Genomic DNA, 25,390 nt, shown 5'->3' on the forward strand with positions numbered 1-25,390 from the left:
AAGGTGCGTCTACACCATGGTGGACACTTTCTCAGAACACCAATTTAGGCTTGTGAGCCTGCAGCCCCTTAGACAGGCCGGCAACCCTCATTTCTCCGGGGAAGGAGCAGCCAGAACATAGACCTTGCTCCCATGTTACCCTAAGCCCAGGCCCCTGGAGGTGGCTGGGGGAAGGCAAATAGTCCAGAAAGGCCATTTGCAGGACACAGGCAGCCTAAGCGTGCTTCAAAGCAGTCGTTCATTCATTTATTCACTCAACTGCTTGTTGAGTGAATAAATGAATGAACAGTTTGTTGTTTAAACTCAAATGTTTGTCGAGCCCTTAACAGAAACCACACTGCGGAGAGCATGAGATACAGAGATGGCCTGTGAGGGGTTATATGGCACTGCCCTGACTTCTGGCACTGCCTGGTATAGTCTGCTTTGCTTAATCCCTGCTGCTGGGCTTCCCACGTCTCAGGCAGGCTCCTCATGCATCTGGACCTTTTTTTCTGCCCAGACGGCTGATGCCTGCTTGGCCAGCTCACTTTGGCCAGGCCTTCATCCAATGTCACATCCTCAGATTGCAACCTTTAACCACACATCTGCAACAGCACCTCCCCCGCTCCACTCTCACTCTCCCCACCCAGCTTCATCCTCCTCCTTAGCAGGTTACCCCTTGCCCTGGCCTGGTTTACTAGGCATCTGTCTCCCTGACTAGGATGTTACTTTAGAGAGCAGGGGTCTGGCTTTGCTCCCTGCTGGGACCCATGCCCAGAGAATTATCTGGCATGGAATTGACACTTCCAATGTATTTGCTGAATGAAAGCACCAGGACATCCAGAGGCTCCCAGGACAGTAGAGAGCAGACCATGTCACCAGCCTGCAGGCAGAAAGTGAAGACAGAACCCTCAGGGGACTGGGATGGAGGAGAGGCAGGCCCTGACCCAGATGCCACTGCTGGCTGCAAAAGATGACTGCACAGGAGACAGAGCAGGACTCACTGGAGACCGAGGGTCCAGCAGAGAGAGAGGGGATGAGATGCCTGGAGGTGAAGTGGGAAGGTGACAGGACCAATGTGAGGTGGGCGAAGAGGTGGGCGGTAGGGGGAGGTTGAGAAGAGTCATCCCCAGTACCAGCCTCCCTTCATGTGGGAAAGTGCAATGTGGAAGTGAGCTTTAAAGCTGGGGCATGCCCCCTGGGGAGAGTCTTTTGTTTTTAATAGTTTCTTTTTAATGGCTTGTTTTAATAGCTTTGGTGTTTAGTTTGTTTTTAATAGCTGCCTTGGTTGTAGAAGCCTGGCTATGGGCAATTCCTAGAGCCAGTGCTGTCTTGGGCTTTCTACGTAAGAAGGGATAAGGCTTCAATATCTGAACAAAAGTAGCTTCTCCTTCCAGGAAGGAGGTAGAGAAGTTGTAGAGACAGCCAACACTCTCTGCCACAGTAGCATCAACCTTCTGCCTGGGGATAAGGAAGCATTGGCTGGAAAAGAGATGAGGCAGGACACTAGGAGGGTAGGAGAGGTGAGGAGTTAGGGCTGTCAGTGAGGAGGTCAGAGGTGAGACCAAAGTGGTGGTAGTAGAAGGTTCCAGGGGAGATGCCACCAGGACACTCCTCAATGGAAGGAGGTTTGAGCCTGAGGGCTTGGTGTGCAGGGCTGCATACTGGTCATCCCCAAAGGTCCTCCCTTGCAGGGCCGTGACTAACCCAGCTGCCTTTCCTAACCCCAATAGGTGATAGACAAGAAATCTGGTGGCAGTAAACCAGACTTGGTTCTAACTAGGTGAAATCATTAACCCCCAAATGCCCCCATGGATCTGCGGAGTCAGGTTCCCTGTCCAGCAAGATGGGGCTGGAGCCTGTTTACCTGAATCTGTGAAAAGAGAGAGACCTCAGTTTGATTTTCACTTTACAAAGGAGAGCAGAGGCCAGGCGCGGTGGCTCACATCTGTAATCCCAGCACCTCAGGAGGCGGAGGCCTGCGGATCCTGTGGTCAGGAGATCGAGACCATCCTGGCCAACATGATGAAACCCTGTCTCTACTAAAAATACAAAAATAAGCAGTGCGTGGTGGCGTGTGCCTGTAATCCCAGCTACTCGAGAGGCTGGGGCAGGAGAATCGCTTGAACCAGGGAAAGATTGCGGTGAGCTGTGATCATGCCACTGCACTCCAGCCTGGCCACAGAGTGAGATTCTGTCTCAATAAACAAAACAAAACAAAACAAAAACAAAAAAAAATAAACAAAAAACAAAAGAGAGCAGAGATGATGTAATTGCAGAGGTGGGGGTGGGGGCGGTTTGGAAGTGCATATGTAGGGAACAGGGCCCCAATGATTCCAAGAGTGGCCCTGCAGAACTCAGACCCACATGGAAACTTAATTTCTTCAAAGCCTGTCCTCTTTATGCCTGGGAAAGCTGGCACACTGGCTAGAGGAGTTCTAGTCAAGCCTGTCCTGGAGGGGAGGCTGTGACTGGGAGCTCAGAGGCTGGGGAGGGACGGCCTGAAGCAACTTTGGAAAAGAGGGAGCAATCCTGGGAGCCTGAGAGGTGAAAGGAAGAATTGGAGACCCCAGAACCTCAGCTCATGGGAGCACTGTGAGTTTATTTGGTATCTCCTGTGTCTAGGACAGTATCAGGCCCATAATCAAAAACCAGATCCATGTTTGTTGAATTCATGAAAGAAAGAAGCTCCTGATGGTAGTAATGTGGCCAGCAGCAGCCCTGGGGGTTTACCAGTTCACCACTGGTAGGGCACCTCAGAAATGAGCCCAGGTTCTCGAGTCTACCCTTATCTGTGGTTCTGTTGAAAGGGGAGAGCTGAGCTGCTGGGGCTGTGGGAGCCACACAGAGAGGATGAAAAGCCGAGAGAACGGGGCCCTGAGTGTGTGAATTCACATATATGAGGGGGGGAATCATGTCTTCCAAAACTTACATGTTGGAATCCTAACTACCCCACGTTCCTCAGAATGTGACTGTATTTGTAGAAAGAGTCTTTAACAAGGTAAATAAGGCAAAATGAGGTCGTATAGAAAGGGCCCTAATCCCACAGGACTGATGTCCTTACAGAGATGAGATTAGTAAATAGACACTCATAGAGGGGCAGCCACGTGAGGACGCAGGGAAAAGATGGCCATCTACAGGCCAGGAGCGAGGTCCCAGGGGAAACCAGCCCTGCCAACACCCTAAACTCGGACTTGCAGACTCCAGAACTGTGAGGAAATACATTTCTTTTATCTCAGTTTGTGGTCTGGGGTCCTGTGTTATGGCAGCCGAAGCAGACTACAGTGTGGGTGCCAACCTTGCATGGGTTGGCAAGGCCGATGTCTCCCTCCAAAGAAAGGGAAAGACATCATGGTCCCCAGGACAGAGAAGAGCTTCTCCAAAAATGCTGGAGAAGGAAGAACCTATTCATTTGGTTTAAAAATGTTGAATCTATTGTCAGTCAGTACTTATAAGAATACAATAAAATGAATGATTACGAAACGTATTAGGCACACTAAATATGAGCCAAGTGTTCTTGCCCTTAGATATCACCGCAAAGTCAAATTGCTCTACATTTCTAAATATGTACCCACCATGTCTGTCCTTATTTCACTTTGTGTAGGTGACAAACTGCCCAGAACTCACTGCTAGTTGCAATTCCTTTTAGAAGCACTGCTCTAAGGCCCTACCACTCATTCCAGGATTGGTCTGGCTTTAGAGATCAGACACCTGGGGAGCTGTGTCCAGTGGGAAGCTCTGAGGGGTCCTGCCAGCCACACCCCTGGTGATGGCGTCCTGTAGAGGACGCTCATGCATGGCCTGGCTACCTGCAGCTGAGAGCCTTCTCAGCAATAAGGAGAAGAAAAATGAGCATCTTTCCCTCCCAGGAGTAAAGAGGGATGCAGAGGGGGGAGGAAAGAGAAGAATCCAGATGGTAACTAGAAGACAAAACTCCTAATCCAACCACAGCAGCCACCTCAGCTCTGCAATCAAGACTTGGTGAATTTTCTGTTGAAGTCAATCTGAGCTCATGTGACTGTAAAAGAATGATGCTTACTGTGGTGTCTGGGTAAAGGCAATCATGGAGCTGGAACTATAACAAGACACAGAGCAACTTCTTTCAGGGAGATTTGCATTGTCCCTCTGCTAATTGCCGAGGAACAACATTAATAATAGCTCACCTCCTATTATCCTGCCCACAGGTCCATGGAGACGGTGACTCTGGGAAGCTGGTGAAGATTTCGAGTAGCAACTGTGAGGGCTGGACCTGACTAGGGAATGAGAGAAACCTTGAGGAAGAGCATCAGAGACTGGACCAGGGAACGAGAAAAACCTTGAGGAAATGAATCGAAATCTCAGTTAATGCTGAGACACTGAATCTGAAGTAACTTAAATCCACAGAAGTGAGCAAATTCTTCCAGAAGCTTCCAACTGGTGACAGTGGAGGAGAGGAAGGTAGGTCGTTGCATTGTTCTGCAAGAGAGTGGCTGAAGTGTGTTCCATGAGAATGGGGCTGGGCTGAGAGCCATTGTAGAGCCAGGAAGCAGGAGAAGGCATTGGGACACCATGGCTGAAAGGCTACCGGGCAGTCTTGTGGTGAGAGCAGGAGAGGAGAGAGCTGGAGGGATAGGGGACTGTGGCCTGAGACTGAGCTCTTTGAGTTTAGGTTTCTAGAGCTGATCACATCTGGGCAATGAAGTCTGGGGAGTGGATGGGGAGTGAGTTGGTGAGCTAGAGTGTGGAGGGTGCTGAATTGAGGGGATTTGAGGCCAGGTTGTGGGCCGAGTGCCATACAGACATACAGGCATCAGGGAACAGTGGCAGTTCTGAAGCAGATGGGGAGATTCTGCATGGCCAGGTGCCAAAATCCTCATGGCTAGGGAACAAGTCTATGAGGTCCGAGGATGACAGCAGCAAGGAGCTGCCAATTGGGGCAGAACCTGACAGTGGACGTGCCCTTCAAAGGAAGGAGGGGCTATGCTGAAGTGTGAGAATGGTGGCCTGACAGCAGCATTGGGGAAAACGAGCCCATCCTAGGTGGCAGAGTTCCCCCGAGAACAGCTGAGGAAGTGACAGTCCAGAGACCGCTGGTTCTTACTCAGTGTGTAAATGCCCGGTGCCCTGTTTACACATCCGGTCCCAGGAACCAGGTTCCTATAACGAGCTGTGGCTCCTCTTCTCACCTTTTTAGGACCTGCGTTGTCCTGTCCGTCTTGCATCCTTAGTCTCACCCCATCACTGGCCACTTACTTCTGTCCCCAGGCAGGCACAGGCTGCCTCCTCTGGCTACCGTCTTATTTCTTTCCTGCCATGCATTGGCAAACTTCCCAAACAAAAGGTATGTAATTTCTGCCTCTATTTCCCTACCACCCTCTCACCTATAGTCTCTCTTCTGTCCTCTCTTCTCAACTGAACAGCTCTCTTGGAGGCCACCAGGGCTCCCCGTACTGCCAAGAGCTGGTGCCATTTCCTTTTTATTCTCCTGGTGTCTCAGCAGCCATGGCTGGAGTACCATTCCTTCACCCTGCAAATACGCTTAGCCTGTTTTCACACTGCTGTACCCTCCCTTCTTGACTCTTCTCTCTCCATTCCCTTTCTGATGCTTCATTCTCTTTCTTCTATCTTCAATAAAATCCCTTCTTGGTGCTATGCTGTTCTCTCTACCCAAAGCACAGTGTAGTGATGAGACGCATAGAGGCCAATGCCAAACTGCCTAGACCCAAATTCTGGCTCCGCCACAGACCAGCCAAATGACCTTGGAAATTAGTTCTCATTTCCATGACTCAGTTTCCTCATATGGAAAGTGGTATGGTAACAATACCTACCTCCTAGGGTTTTTGAAACTCTAGACAGTGGCTGCTATGTGATAATTATGAAGGCTCTCTCCTTTGGGGCTCTTCCATCTACCACTCTGGTTCCATTTAAGGCACATTTTAAGTCTTTGTCAGATAGTCTCATGAAATTAGTTTCATTTGGAGTGAATTCATGTTCTCATTGCTGATTCTCTTGACTGTCTCTTTACATCGTATTTGTCATGTGATTTTAAATGTTGGTTTCAGGTTCACCTAGACTAGGGGGTTTGCTTTTGTTCTATTTTCTCTTCCCCCTCTGTCTGCCACCCTCCCTGGGTAGTAGTTTTGTGGTGGCCCTCAATGCAGTTCCCTAGTTAGAACCGAGTCTCCTAGTGACATTCTGGGAGTTCTTCTTTTGGGAATATATTGGGGGATATTCTAGACCCAGTTCACCAGCCGTGTGGCTGAGTCTTTTTGATCCCTCTTACTTATTACACCAATGGCTTCTTGTAAATGAAGGAATTTTAATAAGTTAGAATAAAGGTTGTCAAAACCAGTCGTTATCAGCTGAAGTCCTGATTCTTCATGCAGAGCCCAGAATATGAGTAACACAACTATATTTCCAATAGTTTATGTGGGTGACACCAATGGCTTCCTATAAACCAGGGTTTCTCAATCTCATCACTGCTGACATTTGGGGCTGGATAATTCTTTGTCATGGAGGGGATTGTTCTGTGTATTGCAGGGTGTTTAGCAGTGTCCCTGGCCTCTATACACTGGATGTTAGTAGCATGACCCCCTCCAGCTGAAACAACCAAAAATGTCTTCAGCCATTGCCATGTGTTCCCTGGACAACCCCTGCTCGACCAGCAGAGCTCCAGTATCATAAAGCCACGCCCCCACGCTGGGGTCACCGTTCCTGTTTACAGTGTCTGTGTCTGAAAAGTATGGGGGAGCCCAGCCAGCCTGTGGTCTCAGCCCTACTCACTGCTTTGTGTTTTTCTTCTGATTTTGGGCAATACAGATGTTTGCCTTTTTGGGATTATAGGGGGAAACCCTAGTTATATCTTTTTGTTGTTTCTTTGTTTCATTTGGTCTCTCGTGGCTATGAAATTGGATCAGAGCATATAAATGCACGTGGATATACTGCTTCATCTGGATCCAAATACCCTCCTTTTCATCCTTCAAGAATGGTGTCCTCCTTTCAGTCATGATAGTCTTTCTATCTTTGGAACATTTATAGCACTATTGTCAACAATCATCACTTGGCATGTTCTTTCAGCCACTCAGAAGGGTTGTCAAACTCTAGGATTGGTATTTCATTTTAACTGGCTTATCTCTTGCGGCTACAGTCTGATGTTGGCTTCTCTGAGGTTTCTTTGCATATTCAGAAGTAACTAAGGGGGCAGGTGGAATATAGTAGGTGTTTGGGAAACACTGAGTCATGAATCTCTTATTGATTGGTACAAAGCCCTCTGAGGCTCAGTTTCAAAAGTTTTACTTACCATCTTGCAGCTTTGAATCATTGAAGAAGGTTCTCTGTAGTACAAAGGCTGTTTGACCATGCAACTCACAAAATCAGAGATATTACACATGGTCATTCTTAGAGATAAGGTAGCCCTGGGTCCTGATTGCCTGGGGACAGTTCCAGTTTACTCCTGTCATCAGATGGAATTGAGAGTGCCCTGTTTCACTCCCCAGAGTGCCTTGGTTTAGCTGATAAAATATGAGGTAACCCCACTTCAAGGCCACTAGGTATATTCTCCTTAGTTTATAAATGTGGACATTGAACAGATTGTATTTTCCCTTTACTTACAGTGTTTCCCCACATTCCCCTGGAGAAAAGAAGCTAGTGAAATGTTTTATTGCCACTATGTGCTTACTCATGTATTTGGATAAACTGGCATTTACTGACTAGCAATAACTGCTGTACACTTGGCAGGTAGGTGCGCAATACATGTGAACCAAACACACATTATCAGAAATGCCTTTGCGGTACTTGCATTCTGTGCTCTGCATGAAGCATCTGGACTTCCGCTGATGACTACTGTGTTTGACGATGTTTGTGCTAACTGATTAAAATAACCTGGGCAAGCCTAGATTTCACCTACAGTGTGATCTGCCCCCCAGAGCCCACAGCCACACACATCTGGTCACTGGGACTGACCTGCTGTGTCTGTCAGCCAGAAGCAACGGTTAAAGTACTTCATTTGTGGAATTGATCAGTTCGAGGCGGGGTATACATTATGAAATCTTTGCCTCTTAATGTTAACACACCCTGAGTCCCCATAACTTCCACCAGCTACTCTTCTACCTAGTTAATTTCCAGGGAGGAAACTGCCAGGCTGGAGGTCACAGTTTGTCCCTTGCCTCCAGGCAGCCCTGCACCTAAACATGTGTATTTTAAACAAACCAAAAACTAAAAAAACGAATTTCCAGCCTTCTAAGAGAGTTGGTTTGAAGAGTCCAGGCTCCAGTGGTTCCCCAAAGGTGCTGCCAACCTAAAACCAGAATGATCCATGTTGTCTGAATGAAGAAGGAGGGCCATCTGGGGGAAGCTCCTGTTCAGCTTTGACAGATAAAACAGCTAAGGATGGTTGACTTCTTGGCTGTCTCATTCAGGCCTCCGTGTGCTGCCTCCTGTCCTATGCAATGTCATCATGTGTCCTTCTCTGTTTTCTTCCGGGAGATAGAAAACTGCCCCCCACCTTTCCACTGGTGTCCCCCACTCAGGACCTGGAGTTCCTGCCCAGTACCATGGTGGGTGGAATGCTCCCCCAATCCTGCAGGCTGGTCATGACCCCCCAGATGGCTGGAACAGGGTGGAAGCCGCTGGTGCTCAGAGGGCTCCCCTGCAAGCTCCCAGGCTGTGTTTAACAGTCTTGACAAGTGTACCCTTGGGCAGAGGGCCAGGGACAATCTGTGTAACCCACTAAGTTAATTATCCTCTCTGCAGACGGCCTCCTGCACTAATCCTCTTGGGTTTGTCATAATCCAGCTCCCTCTGGGGAGAGCGGCCAGGGTGGCAGGTCTCTGTGCAAATGGACCATCTGTCGGAGCTCAAGAGGCTGGGCTCCTGCCCAAGGGACTGGGGCCTCAGGCTCTCAGGCCAAGGAGAGTGGCCCCGAGGACAGTACGGAGGAGGATGGCCAGCCCTGCGGCCCAGCGGGGCTGAGCCAGTGGCAGGGAAGGAGGCGGCATCCACATCGGCCTGACTTTCCTCCAACAGATGTCCCCCTGAGGCTTAGGAGCTCAGGGGAGCTGAGCCATGCCCTTGTGCTCCCTGGAGGACGGTGAGTCAGCAGCTGCATGTGTCTCACAGGGTCAGCCAGACACCTGAGGGGCAGAGAGTCTTGGCTCTGGGAAGTCATAGCAAGCAGGGAGGCATTTCGGCCTGAGAGCCTGGGAGGGGCGTCTCGAACAAGATGCTTGCCGTGAGGCAAGATTGGGTCTCTTCTGCAAGGCCTGCTGGGCTGTTTGGGAGCAGATCATGTTTAAACACGGCGCGGTGGAGTTTCAGGTTCCTGCTTGTTAATTTACAGGATGTTAGTGTCATAGCCTGTCTGGTTCTCCCACCTGGACCTGGAGGGTGAGCAATGCGGTCACTGGAGCCAGAGAGGGAGATATCCCTCCCCAGGACCCTCCTGGGGCTCTTGGAGAAGAAGGAGAAGGGGGCCAGCTACCCCTTGACTCCTGCTAGGTGAGGTCAGCTGAGGTGGGAGAGGATTCTGGGGAGGGGTCCAATTTGCTTCTTAGAGGACCTAGACTTCAAGCAGTCTCTGAAGATCTAGGGCAAATAGAGTGACAAGGAAGGGGCACAGAGGGTCCCTATGAAAGAGGTCATTGAATTTTCTCTAGGCTGCTCATTGAATTTCCCTGGCATCCTTGGCCCATTTCTGCAGAAGAGAATGAGGCCCAGAGAGATGAAATCATGGAAGGGCCACAAAATTAAACTGGAGCCTCTCTTTTCATGGTAATAACACCCCCGGCGGCAGGGCAAGTGCTGATCTCCTGTCCGGTTTTCTGGTGGAGAAACTGAGGCTTAGGGGAGATAGAGGTTCCAACAGCAAATGAGCAAAGATCCATGGTCCAGACTGGGCTCCTCAGACCAGGTCCAACGTGGCTGTGGCTGACTGTCCCTGTGCCTCAGCTCTGTACTTCCCCGTGAGCCATGCCCCACAGCCTACTCATCCCCTACCCCAGGCTCCCTCCCCAACTGCTGCACAGGAAAGGGAAGAGGGACAAAGACACTGCCTTGGGGTACGCCTTGGAGGAGGTCCCGGTAGGGCACCAGGGCTCCTTCCCTCGGAGAGGTCCACAGCCCAGAAACACATTTCAGATGGCAAGAACACATCTTCGAGTTGCGCATTCCACATCATTCTTTATTTACCCTCTTGGTTATATAAACATCTTCCAGAAATCCTTTTACAAATAATATTGACCTCAGACAGGCCTGCTGCTCTCTTCTAATGGGCGGGGGAGAACGAGAAGAGCTGGTCGCCATTTTTTGCACCTCTCTGCTTAATGTATATGTGTATGTGTGTGCAGGTGTGCACATGAATGTGCATGTATGTACAGGTGTGTGAATGCACATGTGATGCATGTGTGGGAGGTGTGTGTGCACATGAATGTGCATGTGTAGTACAGGTGTGTGTATATGCATATGTGATGCCTGTGTGGGAGGTGTTTGTGTGAATATGTGTGTGTTCACAAGTGTGCATGTGTGTAGTGTGTGTGCACAAGTGATGCATGTGGGGGGGATATTTGTGTTTATGTGTGTGGGTGTGCATGAGTGTGCATTATGTGTGCACACGTGTGTGTGCATGTGTTGGAGTGTGTGTGTGTGTATGTGTGTGTGTTGGAGGGAGACACCTGGTGTTATGGAGGATTCCGTGGACCTGCAGTCACAAAGTGTAGGCCCACTGGGCCTGGCGAAATGGTACTCTGCTCCTCTGCTCCTGGGTTTTGATCTCTTAGGTGAAAATCAAGGGAGTGGGACTAAACAAGCCTTCATTCCTCCCAGATCGATGGCCTGTGCATGCAGTGTTCAACAACTTTCCCAGCTCCAAGTTAAATAACCCGTTCCCGCAACCTTTCCCTGTAAAACACATTTTCCGATCCTTTAATCATCTTGGTTACTTTCCTCTGAACTCCCTCCAAGAGACCTGTGTCATTGGATAAGTATGTCACATAAATTAGTCAGTAAATCAATCTGTCAACAATATCTCTTGAGCAACCACTCTGGCTTTCTGTAGGTGCCAGGCTGATACAATCCAACCATACAGGAGCAAAAAGTTTTCACCCTGCCTCAGACCAGGAGTTCATTTGTCCAACAATGGCCTGAGGCACCCACTGGGATGTCATCAATCCCCAGAGACCTGAACTTCCTCTGGAAATACCTTAGGTAACATTAGCTGGGCACCTGCTCTGTTCAGAGCTCTGCTAGGCACTGTGATAGTTACAAAAGTGAGCATGGTGACCTCCAGGGAGGGCAGGCATGGAGGCCTGTAGGAGATAGGGAAGCAGGGGGGACGTGGGCTCAGAGTGGGGAACTGGCCACCCTCAGGTGCAGATGGAACCTTGATGTTCAGACATGGGCCACTTTGAAAGGGTTTTTTTTTTTTTTTCCTTCAATACAGAAGGATGAATTGTAAAATGAAGTAACCAAAAGCATTTAGAAATTGGAGAAAACCATACTTTCACATTCAAAGGGTGATTTCACCACTCACTGGCTATGTGAACCTTGAGCAAGTCATTGAAGCTTTCTAAACCCTGAATTCTTTAAGATACTGTGGGGCTTATACCTGGCAAGAAGGAATATTTGAGTTAGATGACATTGCATTCGTCAAGTGTCTGGTGCATAGTGGGAGATCTACATGTATAATCCCCTTTCTCTCCAGAACTCATGATGAATCGGTTTCTGAAGAGGTCCCCAACCCTTCTGGATGGATATCTCTATTGTCAGCTTTACTATTAGCTGGGGCTCTAAGTTCTATGAGTCCACTCTGTGACGTGTATCATGTTACTGTCCCTGCTAATTGATCCTAAAAGAATTTCCTTCAATGCTGAAGGATAGTGTTTTATTTATAGTGGAGTCATACGTGGCTTCATGATGGGAATGCATGCTGAGAAGTGTGTTGTTACACAGTTATGTCATTGTTTTGTGCAAACATCATAGAGTGTACTTGCACAAGACTGGATGGTGTTGTCTACTACACACTCAGGCTCTATGCTGTAGCTTTCTGCTCCACAGCTACAAACCTGTACAGGGTGGTACTATACTGACTTCTATAGGCAACTGCAGCACCATATGAAGTATTTGTGTTTCTAAACATGGAAAAGAGATAGTAAAGATACAGCATGAAAGATTTGGCCAGGCACAGTGGCTCACGCCTGTAATCCCAGCACTTTGGGAGGCTGAGGTGGGCAGATCACAAGGTCAGGAGTTTGAGAGCAGCCTGACCATCATGGTGAAACCCGTCTCTACTAAAAATACAACAATAATAATAATAAGCCAGGTGTGGTGGCATGCACCTCTAATCCTAGCCACTCAGGAGCCTGAGGCAGGAGAATTGCTTGAACCCGGGAGGCGGAGCCTGGGTAACAGAGCAAGACTCCATCTCAAAAAAAAAAAATTTTTTTGTAATGGCACACCTGTATAGGCAGCACCATGATTATCTCATAGGGTCACTGTCGTCAGTGAGGCCTGTCATTGACAGCAGTGCTGACTGTGTACTGTATGCTTTGGGATTTTACAGTCATGGAGCAACGGCTCTGAGCATAGCTTTTATCTCTGTGGTTGGGATCCATGCTCTTTTTTAGCTTAGCATCAGTTTGCTGTGCTAGAAAGAGCGCTTGGTCCTTGACCAAAGCCCCTGATATTCTGATTCACCTGTCAAGGTCATTTTAGACAAACCACAGAAAAAGCACTGCATTGCTCCTCAGATGTCAGTGTGAGCAGAATCACCTGGAGGTTTTGGTAAACACAGATTCCTGAGCTCCACCCCCAGGTAATTTGCATTTCTAAGAAGATACCAGGCCAGGCTGAGGCCACAGGTCTAAGACTTAGACTGTGAGAACTTCTTGAATGGAAAGAACAGCCCTGGAGTTTAGTGGAGCTTGGTAGAATCAGTTGCCCCTTCTGAGCCTGCTTCCTGTTTTATCAACCTTTACAGACTAGATCTCAGGGTAATAATTAGACAAATTATCCCAGAGCACCTTGCAAATCATAAAACATAGCTATTAGCAGCTTAATGTTTCCCTTCAGCTTTCACTTGCTCACGTACAAAATAGGGATAATAATGGTAATTTTCATAAAGATTAAGTGACATAATCTACATAAAAGCACTTTGTGAAGTGTAAAGAACTATGGAGTCGGCTGGGCGTGGTGGCTCACACCTGTAATCCCAGCACTTTGGGAGGCCGAGGAGGGCGGATCACCTGAGGTCAGGAGTTTGAGAACAGCCTGGCCAACATGGCAAAACCTCATCTGTACTAAAAATACAAAAAAATTAGCTAGTTATAGTGCCATCCACCTGTATTCCCAGCTACTCGGGAGGCTGAGGCACAAGAAGAATCACCTCGGATGGCAGAGGTTGGCAGTGAGCCAAGATTGCATCACCATACTCCAGCCTAGGTGGCAGGGGGAGACTCTCCCTCAATTAAAAAGAAAAAAAAACCCTGTGTCTTGCTTTTATGACTTCCTGAGCCTCAGTTTCTGCATCCCCAATGTGATAGAACGGCCAGTGGGTCCATCCTGGGAGCAATCCTCAGTCACTTGGTAGCTCATTATCATAGATGTGGGTAATGCAAATTTGCGTGTAACACTGTGGCTGATGCTGTTCTGTGTCTTGTTGGCCCCTTTGGTCAAAGCTATATTCTGGGGGACTGTATCCAGCTAGGATGTTTCTGCCTGCCAGAAACAAAGTTCCCAACTAAAAGTGGCTTTAAAGATGTGGAGTTTGTTTTCCTGTCTAACAAGAAGTCCAGAGGCAGGGGAGTTTGGGACTGATAAGTTCACTGGCTTCGTGAGTAGATACTCTGGGATTCTCGTGGCTTTCTCCTCATGATCACATGGTGGCTGCAGCAGCACCGAACATTCCATACACACGTGACCATCCCCAGAAGCAGGAAGAGGTAAGTCTCAAATTTGTGTCCCTTTTGATGGACGGAAACACTTTCTCAGAATCCTCTCGTTGGCCGAGGTTGGATCACCTGCCTCACAATGAGGGAACTGGGATTGCGGAATTGACTTAGGACAGCACATATTCAACCCCTGTGGCTGGGAGGGGCCTACCAACTCCAGGCCACCCAAACAGACCTGTGGCAGCAAACAAGAGATGGTGCAGGGGTGGCTGAAAACAGAGGAGGCAGCCAACAGTATTGGCCGTATCCACTATCTCTTTCCAGGAAGAATCATGGGCATAAGGGAATTGCTTGCATATCTGTAATCCTGTGTGTTGTTCTGAAGCTGGAAGCACAGCCAGAAAGGGGCCCCAGCAGAATCTCCAGAAGCTTTTTTCTTTTATTTTTTTGAGAAGGAGTCTTATTCTGTCATCCAGGCTGGAGTGCAATGGCGCAATCTTGGCTCACTGCAACCTCCACCTCCCAGGTTCGAGCAGTTCTCCTGCCTCAGTTTCCCAAGTAGCTGGGATTACAGGCGCATGTCACCACAATGGCTAATTTTTCTGTATTTTTAGTAGAGATGGGATTTCGTCATGTTGGCTAGGCTGGTCTAGAACTCCTGCTCTCAGGTGATCCACCTGCCTTGGCCTCTTAAAGTGCTAGAAGTACAGGCATGAGCCACCGTACCTGGCCAGAAGCTTTTTTAAATAGGTATTTGTGAGCCTTCCCAAGAGAACACTGGGCTCTCTGGGATCCAGGGACAGCAACCCACCATCAAGTTACCTCCTGTCCTGGATGGGGCAAGCTGTGGGCTAGCGGGTCAGAGTGAGACCACAGCCAGCGGGACTCAGCTGCCCACGGCTATTTCTCAGGCAAGGCCCTTGATCCTGAGAATTCACAAATGAAGACTGATGCATTGCTATTATGTGCTGTGTTTTCTCCTAAATCTAACATAGTCCTTGTCCCTAGAGTAGGCTTCCGATAGCTGCCTGAGTGCTTAAGAAAGAAACTCTACTGGCCATGAGTACTAGAGTTTGGTCAGCAAGTGAGGAAGAGGAGAATGAAGAGGGATTTGAGAGTAGAATCGGTTTTGCTGGAAGAAAGTCGTGTCTGTGGGTTGTTTGAATCTCACACTTTGTCCTCTGTGAGAGCTTTGCAGATCCACTGGAGTGGTAGGTCCAGGAATTTTCTAAGGAAGGGAAAACCCCTATGAGGCTTTTATTCCACAGAGCAGGTTCCTGTCTGGGCTCAGGCATGGCCCTGCAGCTCTGTACGAAAGTAGGGCTGGGAGGGGAGGGCCTACACCCTCACTGCCTGGGCCTCTCCTGCCTGGGGAGCAGATATCTTTGGCTCTGAAGCCTCCTCGCAGCTCCCATGAAGCAATGTGGGAAAGCTGTGAGGATGAGACCATCAGGGGCTTCTCTAGGGATGGTGTGTGCAGGGTAGAGGAGGTTGAATGCTGGGAAGGGGGAACATTGTGTCTGATTTCCCTGGGTGTATGGTGTCTATTAACCAAAGGGATTTCCCAGCAAAAGAGATTTTTCTAAGTTCCCCATCAGGGTCCCTCACCCCCCACCCCGCAACTGAGTTTCACTCTTATTGCCCAGGCTGGAGTGTAGTGGCATGATCTCAGCTCACTGCAACCTCCACCTCCTGGGTCCAAGCAGTTCTCTTGCCTCAGCCTTCCGAGGCAAGGCTGGTCCCGAACTCCTGACCTCAGGTGATCCACCCGCCTTGGCCTCCCAAAGTACTGAGATTACAGGTGTGAGCCATTGTGCCCAGTCCCGTCAGGGTCTTAAACCCATATAAGAGTCAGAGAATGGCAGAACCAAATAGATCTCATTGCTTCTCGGTTGGAAGCTCCCATTTTACTGGCAAAGACATGGGGGCCACTTCAAAGGAACAGGAGAACCTAGGGCCTTGGATGGTGTATTCTCAGACCTGCCCCACTGTTCCTCGTGATGTTTATTTTAAAAGCTTGGAAACACATAATGGATCTGGGCTGGAACACATGCTGCAACTGCTGGATTTCAGAGCAGGGTCTCAAGCCTATCTGTGTGTCAGACTGGCCTAGGAGACTTTAAAAATAGAGCAGCTCTGGGAGGGGACTGGGAATCTCAACTGAAAAACAATAGCAGCCATTAGAATGGACACTATTAGGAAAAAACACAGAAAATAACAAATGCTGGTGAGGCTGTGGAGAAACTGGATTCCCTGTGCACATGGTGGGAATATAAAATGGTGCAGTGCTGTGGAAGCAGAATGGATGCCCCTCCGAAACATTAAATGTATGATTGTGATAGGATCCAGCAATTCCTCTTCTAGATGTATACCCAGAAGCATTGAAAACAGGGTCTTGAAAAGCTGTTTGTACACCTTGTTCATGGCGGCCTTATTCACAATAGCCAGCAGGTAGAAATAATCCATGGATTCATCAGCGAGTGCATGGATACACAAAAATGCTGGCATATACATGAAGTGGAATATTATTCAGCCTTAAAAAGGAAGGAAATGCTGACCCATGCTGCAACATGGTGAAATGTTGAAGACATTATGCCAAAAGATAAGCCAGTCACAAAAGGACAAATATTGCATGATTCTGCTTCTATTAAGTGCCTAGAGGAGTGAGATTTATAGAGCCAGAAAGCAGAACTGTGACTGCCCAGGGCTGGGGAGAGGGGAAATGAGGATCGGGTGTGCAACGGGTCCAGGGCGTCAGCTAGGGTGATGGAAAGAGTTTTGGAGATGAATGGGGGTGGTGGCTGCATAACAGTAAATGTACTGAATGCCACTGGGCTGTGCACTTAAACATGGCTGAGATGGTCGGTGTTGTTATGTGTACTTTACCACGATTAAATACATGAGAACCCAGACAGTAGCAGAGACAACCATAGCAGGCTCAGCTGTCACAGATATGCTCCCAGCTCCCTCCCTAGTGCTCATGACTCTAGGTAGTTTAAACCTCTGAGCCTCCATGTCCTCCATTGTAAAATGGAGATAGAATAGTGTCTCCCTCTGGGGTGTGTGGTGACGAAGTCGGCCTGCGGTTGGAGGTCCTCAGCTCAGTGGGCTCTCAGCAGCCTCATGGGCGATGCCCTCCTGTGGGTCCTGCAGGACCTTCTGCCCTTCCCAGCACAGCCTGGTCCTTGCCTGTCCCCAGCCTAGACTCTAAGCTTGGAAGTGCAGGGAGGGCTTCTATCTTGTTCTCTTGGTGACCAGTGGGAGGCTCAGTCTACCCCTGCCGAGGGGAGGAATGGAGAGAACAGGGCTGCCTGCCTGGGGAAGGAGGTCTGAGGGCAGACATTCATTAGGAGGTGTCCTTGGTTGACTTGTCACAATCTCCATTGCTGGGAGGCCCTGGAGCAGTCTGGATGGGGAAGAAGTTGGGCTGCTGTGGCGCCTTGTAGGGGGAGAAGCTGGGCTGTCGTGGCGCCTTGGTGGAGACGCAGCCACTTTTATAGGGAGCTCTGAGGCAGGACAGCTCTTTCCTGCTGCCCTAGCCTGGGGGCCGGATGAGGCTGGGTGCCCTATCCAGCCCCTCCTGGATCTCAGTTGGTCCTGCACTGCCTTGCCAGGGGTTCGGCCTTGGGCGAGGCTTTCTTCTGCTGGAGCGACCCTCTAAAGGAAGCTGACAGCTGAGGGCGGGGGTGGCATTTGAGAAAAGTGACTGCAAGGGCCTAAGAGCTAGGGACACACAATAGGCCTTTAATACCTATCTTTGTTTAATCTTCGCTGTGATCTTCATAGCCTCTCCAGGGAAAGCAGTATTATCCTTGTTTTGTAAGGAGGGCGAGGAGCAGATAAGTCAGTGGCCTAAAGTCACGTAGCTAGTAGGTGGCTGAGCTGGTTTACAGCTGTCCTCAGTGCTTGTATGCCAGCCATGGGTGTGGGCAAGAGAGGCCCTGCCTGGGCCCTGGACTTCAGGGAGGCTGGCTCTGCCCCCTCCGTCCATACCACTTCCTAGGGGCTGTGTTCTCCTCTGCCACAGCTGGAGCCCACACTGGGAACTGGGAATTCCCTGGGTGTTTCTAGGGCTTGCATCACCTCTTCTCTGGCTCCATCCTCTCTTGGGCTCCGATAATGGGGAAAATCTTTTGACAGCTCCTAAATGAAAAGCAGTCTTAGTAGAGCATACAAGGCTCCCAGAGATTGAGAAAACCAGCCCTGATGTCTGCTTCTGGGTTGAAATCCCAGCTCCCTTCCTAGTGCTCATGACTCTAGGTAGTTTAAACCTCTGGGCCTCCATGTCCTCCACCGCAAAATGGAGATAGAATAGCATCTGCCTCTGGGGTGTATGGTGATGAAGTTGGCCTGAGGATGGAAGTCCTCGGCAGAGCAAGCTCTCAGCAGCCTTGTGGGCGATGCTCTCCTATGGGTCCTGCAGCACCCTCTGCCCTGCCCCATGCAGCCTAGTTCTTGCCTGTCCCCAGCCTAGACTCTAAGCTTGGAGGTGCAGGGAGGGCTTCTATCTTGTTCTCTTGGTGATCAGCGGGAGGCTCAGTCTACCCCTGCTGAGGGGAGGAATGGAGAGGGCAGGGCTGCCTTTGTGGGGTTGAAGAGATAAGGCTTTCTGTGGGGGGCCCAGACAAGTGGGAGGAGGAGAAAGCCCAGGTGCGGCAGATGCTCCCAGCCTCCAGAGCCCTGCTGATCATGCCCCGTGGAGCCTGGTGCAGGGCTCAGAGGTCCCTGGTGGTCAATGGGTGAGCGTGTCCTTCCGCCTGGCCTAATCAACTCTGGAGGGCTGGACTTGCTTGCATGGTGCCATCACTTGCAGGTGTCCCTTTGCTCACGGCCTTGTGACTCCTTTCCTTCCTAGAGGCCTTTACTCCTGGCAGGATGTGTCCATGGCAGTGATTCTGCAGCCTGGCTGTGCTTTCAAGTCACATGGGGTGCTTGCTGACAGACTTCCCATCCTCCCTCTGAGGGCTGGATGTGCTCTTTAAGGTAACACTGGACATCTGTGATGTGGACTGAAGCTTTGGTGATTAGGATCTATTCGGTGTTGAAGACTGATGTTTGGAAACCACTAATTTAGAAGGGAGCCATAAAAATTAAATTTTTACCTTTTCCTTATGTGTTCCTCATTCCCTCCAAACTGTGAAACATTATAGAAATTGTTTGTTTTTGAGACAGGGTCTCACTCTGTAGCCCAGGCTGGAGTACAATGGGGTGAAGCTCACTGAAGCTTCAACCTCCTGGGTTCAGGTGATCCTCCTGTCTCGGCCTCCCCAGTAGCTGGGACTATAGGAGTGCACCACCATGCCCAGCTGATGTTTTTATTTTTTGTAGAGAAAGGATCTGACTATGTTGCTTGGACTGGTCTCAAACTCCTGGCCTCAAGTGACCCTCCTGCTTTAGCCTTCCAAAGTGCTGAAATTATAGGCACGAGACACCATGTGGAGTCAGTCCTCTCTTATAGAAACTTAAGAGGTCAGTGAGTGGGGTCACTGAAGTTGTGTCAAACAATGTCAAAATAAATGGTCATTGGTGCTAAAGATCAGTCACACTGGCCGTTAGTGTTGTACAAAGTAAATTACATGGCTGAATTTTCCACCGTTACTAGTAATAGCCCCTGGACTTGTGCAGAGTTGTAAAATGTGGTTCTTAACCTTGGCTGTATATTAGACCCCCATAGGAAGCATCAGAAATATATTAAAAAGGCTACTAAAAATACAAAAATAGCCAGGCATGGAGGCACATGCCTGTAATCCCAGCTACTCGGGAGGCTGAGGCAGGAGAATCGCTTGAACCCGGGATGCAGAGGTTGCGATGAGCTGAGATGATGCCATTGCACTCCAGCCTGGGCAACAAGAGCAAAACTCTGTCTCACTATATATATATATACACACACACACACATATATATATATACACATATCTATAAAGGGAGTTAAATGACCTGTCTGCACGGCGGGCCCCAGCTGCTTTCCTGGGTGGCCCGCAGGAGCCGTGGCTTTGACTTCAGGGCTCCTCCTGGAGCCAGCTTAACTGAAAAACAATAGCAGCCATTGCCAGGGAAAGCCTGTGAGAGAGGCAGCGGTTTTGCTTTGGTTTTGTTGATGGAAAAGGATTAAAAAGCTGAGGTCCGGAGAGGCAAATGAATTAGCCAAAACGAGAGAAGGGAAGAATGGGTTCCCGGGGCTCTGTCCAGCATCGCCTTGAACCATTAATTCTCAGCTATCACAATTCTCTGCACAGCTAAGGGCTGGAGGGACTCACACCTGTGTGGCCTGGTGTGAACCTTCAACAGTCAGGGCCAGGCATGGATAGACCAGCTCAAAAGCTCAGCTGGGGCTGCTTTGCCCTGGAAGCCTTCCTCTAGGGTCATAGAATTTCAGGATGGGCAAATTGTCTAGGGACAGCCTTGTCTAGCCTCCTCTTTTTTTTTTTGGAGAAGAAAATCTGGAGATGTGATGTGACATCCCTGAGTCCTTACCGCTTAGTGAGACCACCATGCTGTTCATTCAGCCCCAGTCCTGAAGGAGTAACCCTGTGATACCAGTTGCCCTGTTCCTGAATGGAGCTTGGGGCCCAGTCGGTTAAGATGGCAGGGGGCAGAGCACAAGATTTCAAGGCAGGCAGAATTGGGCTGAATGCTCTTGAAACCTGAAGTAGCCTTCTTCACCTCCCAAACCACTCCCTGGCAATACAATCCCTTGATGACAGATGTAGGAAGGTTCTGCTTCTCCTCTGACCACCTCCCAACCTCCTTCCACCAACCTGGCCATGTCTGCCCGCTTGATAGAGATCGCAGCCAGTTTGATTGCCCTGCTCTTGCAGATCAGTTTCTGGTAACACCCGGATTGCTTCCATTCTCTGAATTTCCATGGCTCTATCGACATGTTCCTGGAACTGGATGCTCTGCCTTGCACCATCACCTGCCCAGATGAGAGGTAGCCAGCAAGGCCCCAGGCAAGGCGGCAGTGTTTTTCCAGTGCCCACATTAGGTTGTTGGCAGCACCAGGATCTTCTCTTTCCTGGTGCAGGGATTGGCTTTCATCTCCCAGGCAGGAAAGACCACATTCCAGCTTTTCCCAGACTCTGCTACTTGGCAAAAGAACCAGATGGAAAGACAGCTTTTTTTTTTCTTTTCCAGTACATTACCTTAAATGCTTTTCTCTCCTTTCTTAGAAGCTGAGAGTGTATCTCTCATCCCCAATCCCTGAATCTTTGGGTAGTTCACAGCAGATTGGCCATCCCATGGCAGATGTTGGATTAGGAGTGGTCCCAGGAGGGGAAGAACTAACACTGAGACTGGCCGTGCACCAGCCACATCTCAGCCTGCAGTCAGAATCAAAGAGACTCCGTTCTGATACTAAAACAAATTAAAAAAAAAAACTTTTTTTCTAGACAAGGTCTTACTCTGTCACCCAGGCTGGAGTGCAGTAGTGTGATTATGGCTCACTGCAGCCTCAACCTCCCAGGCTCAAACCATCCTCCCACCTTGGCATCCTGAGTAGCGGGGACTACAGGTGGATGCCACCACACCCACCTAACTTTTGCATTTTTTGTAGAGATAGGGTCTTGCCATGTTGCCCAAGCTGGTCTCAAACTCCTGGGATCAAGCAATCTTCCTGCCTCGGCCTCCCAAAGTGCTGGGATTACAGGTGTGAGCCACCATGCCTGGCCTGAAAAAATATTTTAACTCAAATCTTTACTGAAACTTTCCTAAGAGGCCCCAAGGAGATAATTCCATAGCAAAACATCCAACAGCTATTCTTCACCTATCTTTTCCCTCCAAAATTTTTCTAAACACTTAAAATCTTCGTATGATCTTAGCTGGTGCTATTCATTGTTCTTTCCTCTCTTCCTTCACTTTCAACTTCCTAATCATTATTATTTTTTAAGTTTCTTCAGAGCTTTCTAATGTAAATAAATCCAGACACTCTCTGCTCTTTTGATTCTGCAGACTTACTTATTACCCTTAACTGCAACTAAAACCCAGGCCAACACATTTCCTTTGCACTGTGGGGAGTGGGAATGGGCAGGGGGAGATGAGGCAGAGAGCAATGTGGTGAGTTATATGGTGTACCAAGTAGGAATGGATTTGATTGTATTTAATGGAAAATCAAACTTGAGGGACTTAAATGAGAAACTCAGAGAGGCATTCCAGGGCTTCCATGATGTCTCTTTGATCATTGGCATCTGAACCCCTTTTGTCTGTTATCTTTAGTACTAGGTTTCACTGTGGTCACAAAATGGCATCATAGCCCCAGCCATCGCATGCGTGTTCCAGGCATCTGAAAGACGCAAGGAGCAAGGGGGAAAGGGTCTTAGCAACCTTTCAAGAGGTTTCCTAGACGCTCTTCCATATGACATCTGCCTAAAAATTATTGGCCATCCTCATCTGGAAAGGAATTTGGGACAGTAGTTTTATTAACTGTACATATTGCAGTCCCCCAACGTAGGAATTCAGTGAGTAAGAAAAAAAGGAGAGTAAATATTAACAGTCTTTACCATACATCTGTCACTCTTTCGACTTTTTAAAAACCTCTCTGAAAAAAATTAAACGTTTCATTTTGAGATAATTTATTATAGATTTAACTTCTCATATGGCTCCATCTAACTGTGAGGGACAAGAAAACATGCAAAGAACATAGAGGAACATGGCCCAGGATGGGATGAGCCGTGGCACTATGTGAGAGATAACACAGAGGGATCACCTGTAGTCTTCACCCAGTTCCCCCCAACGGTAACATCTTGTAAAACTATAGTACAATATGATCACCAAGACATTGACACTGATCTGGTCAGGAGACATGGTATGTCCATCACCATAGGGATGCCTCCTGCTGCCTGTAATAGCCACACCTACTTCCTTCCTAGCTCCACCCCTCCTTAACCCTGGCAACTGTTAATCTATTCACCATTTCTGTAATGTTGTCATTTTGAGAATGTTATGCAAATTGTCACAGGGTAGGTAAACATTTGGGTTCCATTTGTTGTGTGTATCAATAGTTCCTTCCTTTGCAGTGTTGAATGGGAGCATTCCATGGTGTGAACGTGCCAGTTTGCGTAAGTCTTCATTCTTTGAAGGATATCTGAGTGTTTGCAGTGTTTGGTGTAAAAGCTGCTATGAATACTTTTGTATAGTATTTGTGTGAACTGAACTTTTCATTTCTCCGGGATAAATGTCCAAGAGTGCAAGTGCTCAATCATATGGTCCATATTACATTATGATAATGTTGAAAATATGCAAACAGGTTAAAAGCCATTTTTGTAACCTATAGGCACCATTGTCTAAAAATAGCCCTGTTAAAACTCTGGAGTGTTCTCTCCTCACATGTTTTTAAAATGTGTATTTCATTTTTGTTGTCATGTGTGTATGTACATTTGCATAGATAGACAAGGTTATGCTGCTGTGACAAATGACCCCCACATCTCAGTGGCTTAGTCCAACATGTTTATTTCTCGTTGATACAAGGTCACTGTCAGTCCAGACAACCCCCAGGGGTGCTGTCCTGTAGATGGTGACTCCAGGATCCAAGCTGCTCTAGGATTTGGGCTCTGCTATTACTGCGGCAGCATGGTAGTGACATGTCATGTCTGTTCACATTTCATTGGCAAGAACTTCTCATATCTCCGTCTAACAGTGAGGGACAAGAAAACATGACAAAGAACATAGAAGAACATGGCTCGGGATGGGATGAGCCGTGGCACTGCATCTGCCATGCAATGCATGAAAAATGTATTTTATTTTATGGGTTAATGTTATTTAGCCAGACATGATGACAATGTGCCTGTAGTCCCAGCTACTTGGGAGGCTGAGGCGAGAGGATTGCTTGAACCCAGGAGTTTGCAACCTGCCTGGGCAACATGGAAAAACCTCATTGCTACAAAAGATACAAAAATTAGCCAGGCATGGTGGCATGCACGTGTAGTCCCAGCTACTCAGGAGGATGAGGTGAGAGGATCACCTGAGCCTGGGAGGTCAAGGCTGCTGTGAGATGTGTTTATGCCATTGTACTCCAGCCTGGATGACAGAGCCTGTCTTGAAAAAATATACAGACAATCTTGGAATATTATAGCATAAAATATTACCACACAATATCTTTCCTACATCTTACAGATAATAATTGTTGTTATTATTATTTTGAGACAGAGTCTCACTCTGTCACCTAGGCTGGAGTGCAATGGCATGATTTTGGCTCACAGCAATCTCCACCTCCTGGGTTCAAGTGATTCTCCTGCCTCAGCCTCTAGAGTAACTGAGATTACAGGCACCTACCACCATGCCTGGCTAATTTTTGTATTTTTAGTAGGGGCCACCATGTTAACCAGGCTGGTCTCGAACTCTTGGCCTCAAGTGATCCACCTGTCTCACCCTTCCAAAGTGCTGGGATTACAGGCATGAGCCACCGTGCTTGGCCACAGAGTATTAAAAAACAAAATTGGAATGATTTTCAGCATATAAAATAATCTTGATCTTTTTTTTTTTTTTTTTTTTGAAGAATTCTGTGACCTGCCTGGGAAATTCACTTAAGCAAGTAAAATGGTTCATTCTCCAACTGTGAGGTAGATGAGGCCTCACTGTCAGAATAGCATCATTGCTGAGACAAAGGAACAAATGACACCATTTGGATTACGCAGCTTTACTCCTTGGCCCAGTGAAAGGCCATTATCAACCTCACCCTTAAATCTTCCACCAGTTTTCATACTTTCTTTCCTATGATGGGTGTCATTCTGAGACAGCTTTATTTTTCAGTTTTGTTTTTAAAACAAAGTAGAACTAAAAGGCGAATGAACAAACATCTTGACCATTCAGAATCCTGTAAATACAATAAATAAATTGCATATATTGTATTAAAATGTATTTAGTAAAGAAATACATCTCATATAACATTCTATCAATACCATCCCCTGAAAAGAGGGAGATAATGCAGGAACTTTGTCCTTTCCTCTGGAAATACTTTTCATTTCATCTTTGCCAAGTTAAATGGCATTCGTCTTTCAAATGTGTTGTGTGGGGATTCCTTGAAGTAAAGGTAGTCTATGTACAGTTTGGTCAAGCCTTCCCTGCAGTCATGAAACAGAAAGGCTCGCAATAAGATTCTCCAATGATATGGTTTATTCAGCAGATTTAAACTGGCCAGGCACAGTGGCTCACACCTGTAATCCCAGTGCTCCGGGACGCTGAGGCAAGAGGACTACTCGAGGTCAGGAGTTCAGGACAAGCCTGGACAACATAATGAGACCACCATCTCTACAAAAAGTACAAAAATTAGCCGGGTATGGTGGTGTGCACCTGTAGTCCCAGCTATCAGGAAGCCGAGACAGAAGAGTCACTTGAGCCCAGGAGTTTTGAGGCTGCGGTGAGCTGTGATCGTGTCACTGCACTCTAGCCTGAGCAAGACCCTGTCTCTAAATAAATAAGCAAAATCAAACCATCAGCAAAAAGCAAAGGAAAAGAGGTGAAAGAGGTTAACACACAGAGGACAGAACTGCATGGGCAGATTCCTTGGTTGTACGCTGCTTGCCTGTCCCGGCTCTTTCTCTCTCTGATGCATGAGCCTT

General features: G+C 48.2%; 1 protein-coding gene across 3 annotated transcripts in view; it reads left to right on the forward strand.

Annotated features, from left to right (window-relative positions):
• The window catches only part of RP1L1 (RP1 like 1), a 76,974-nt gene that overhangs the window by 15,082 nt on the left and 36,502 nt on the right, over window positions 1–25,390 (forward strand). For 2 of the 3 annotated variants that reach the window (XM_054243683.2, XM_054243681.2), the window contains one exon: window positions 4,164–4,416. The gene's annotated coding sequence lies outside the window, so the exon portion shown is untranslated. Of the gene's footprint in view, window positions 1–4,163; window positions 4,417–8,790; window positions 9,047–25,390 lie in introns of those variants that run through there. The other variant, XM_054243682.2, reaches the window with a different exon arrangement.

The sequence above is a fragment of the Callithrix jacchus genome, chromosome 13 (assembly GCF_049354715.1).
Source record: "Callithrix jacchus isolate 240 chromosome 13, calJac240_pri, whole genome shotgun sequence".
NCBI classification, from domain to species: domain Eukaryota; kingdom Metazoa; phylum Chordata; class Mammalia; order Primates; family Cebidae; genus Callithrix; species Callithrix jacchus.